Here is a 2,134-nt window from a genome sequence, read left to right as displayed (position 1 = left end):
GATATGTACTGCATGTGAGAAGAGTGTCTGTGCCACCTGATATTCTGAGATGGCTTGCTGTGCCCAGCCTGGATCTCCAGAGGTTTATCTGAAAGGTCCATCCTTAGTTACCATGAATCCATTTATTCCTTCAAGTGAGAGCAGGGGGAGGAGGCATGAGTCTGGGTAGAACTGAATGGGGAGAACTAGGCCTAAGAGTGGGTGAAGATTTCACTGTCATCCTGTAACATGTTCATCCTGTAACCCAGTGTCGGCGGGGGGGGGCACCCTGTACCCATCCCTGTTACTGCACTGTTAGGGGTTAAAAGAATAGAATAGAGCCAGAATAATGATCAGCTGCAGCATTTGCTCTATGAACATGTTATCCCTCAATCCTCTCGCTGCCCTGTGCTGCCCTCCTCTTTCAGGATTATTTCCAGAAGAGCTGAGATATCTACAGGGTGACCAGAGCTGACCGAGCTTCTTCACTGCCACAGGGAGACCTTTTTAACACACTTTCACTGTCCAGCAAGGTGGTGTTACCTCTCACCTCTGTGTTCTTGGGGAACCCTGACACAGGGCACAGCCTGTCTGACTCACAAAGAATTTCCCCCCCACACCTGAACAAGTACTGATTATGAAAGACAATGAAGATGCAGTGAGAGACGTACCTAAAGCCCTCCAGATAAGAGTGACAAGAGTGAAACAACTGCCCTCGGTCTCATTTGCATCTGAGATGGAACCAGATGACAATTCATTTACATGGGAGATGGAGAACAGGGAGTCCGAAGCAAAGACCGCAGTGAATTCTGGGATCAGAGAAGCAGGGGATCACTGCACAATGGGGAATCTGTGCTCCAAATGTTAATCAACCCACATTTACACACACCCAGCTCAGCATTTATCAGACCAATTCTAATCTGGATTTACAAAGGACTTTCCCACCCCACACACACATCTCATTTACCCAGAACTAAGCAGAAGTAAAGTTTAATAGGCATCTCAGGCTGTACATTCCCCGGTCCCACTATGGGAGGCCTATTTAAACTTGATTGAATAAAACTCGGTTGCCGGGTTAGGGAATGCTGAGATAAAGAGACTGAGTAAGAGGGGATATGGGCAACATTTGAACAATGGTTAAGGGTTCATCACAGCATCCAGCCTGTTGGAGCCCTGACCACAACTGTTGTCACACTTTTCCCAGGATGACTGGTGAAAGTCCTCCCCACAGAAGTTTATGAACACTTAAGTAATCAATCCCTTTCAGTAAGATTTGGAAAAGTCATGCTAAGCTGAGGCTTATTCACAACAGGTAAAAATCCAAAACCCTGACACTGCAAGCTATCTATTGTTTCTGAAGAAACAATGAGGTACCCCATCCGGTATATTTGCTATCCATAAGAATTTCAAGCTGGCTCCTAAGTATCTGCTTACTCCTTAAAAACTTAGGTTTTCCTGGTTGTTAATCAGTTTCTTGAGATGTTCCAAACCAGATAACCCCTTGTCAATAGAAAAGACAATTATTTACACTATTAAAAGAATGCTTTGAAGAAGCTGAACTGAGGGTATAAAAATCTGTAAAAAAAAGCAGCAAGGTGTGCTCCAAGAGGAGAAATCTCTCTGACACCATCCACTGTTGTTCTCGAGAAGCTGGAAGAAACAGATCACCTCCCTTCAAGGATTGTGCTAAGAACTTTACCTGTCAGCGTCAGCATTGGAACCCGAGTGCCTTGGACTGGTGAGATCCCAGCTTTCGCTCTCTCTCTCTTTTCTCTTTTCCCTCTAGGCGTAGATTTCTGAACCTGAACTGTATTAGTTAAGCTTGAACTAAGTTTCCCCAAATACTTAGTGAAACCAGGGTAGTATTGTAATTGTTTGTGTTTGTTTTTCCTTTGCATGTCTGTTACTACTAGTACCATTATATATTTCATATACTTAGCAATAAATAACTTTTATAGTCAAACTGGTAGTAACTGGGTATATTTTTCCTCCTCTACTTCTCCTTTCCCGCTTGCTTTGCAGCAATGCTTCTTTTACCTAAGCTAAAGATCCCTGTGAAGCCCAGAAATACTGTGGGGTCTGCTCATCAAGAAGCTAAAGATTGGGACGTGCTGAGTTTGAAACACATAAGGGGATCAGTTTGTACAGGCTGATT

The sequence above is a fragment of the Alligator sinensis genome, unplaced genomic scaffold (genome assembly GCF_000455745.1).
Source record: "Alligator sinensis unplaced genomic scaffold, ASM45574v1 scaffold19_1, whole genome shotgun sequence".
Classification (NCBI taxonomy): domain Eukaryota; kingdom Metazoa; phylum Chordata; order Crocodylia; family Alligatoridae; genus Alligator; species Alligator sinensis.
Note: the sequence above shows the minus strand (reverse complement) of the source record.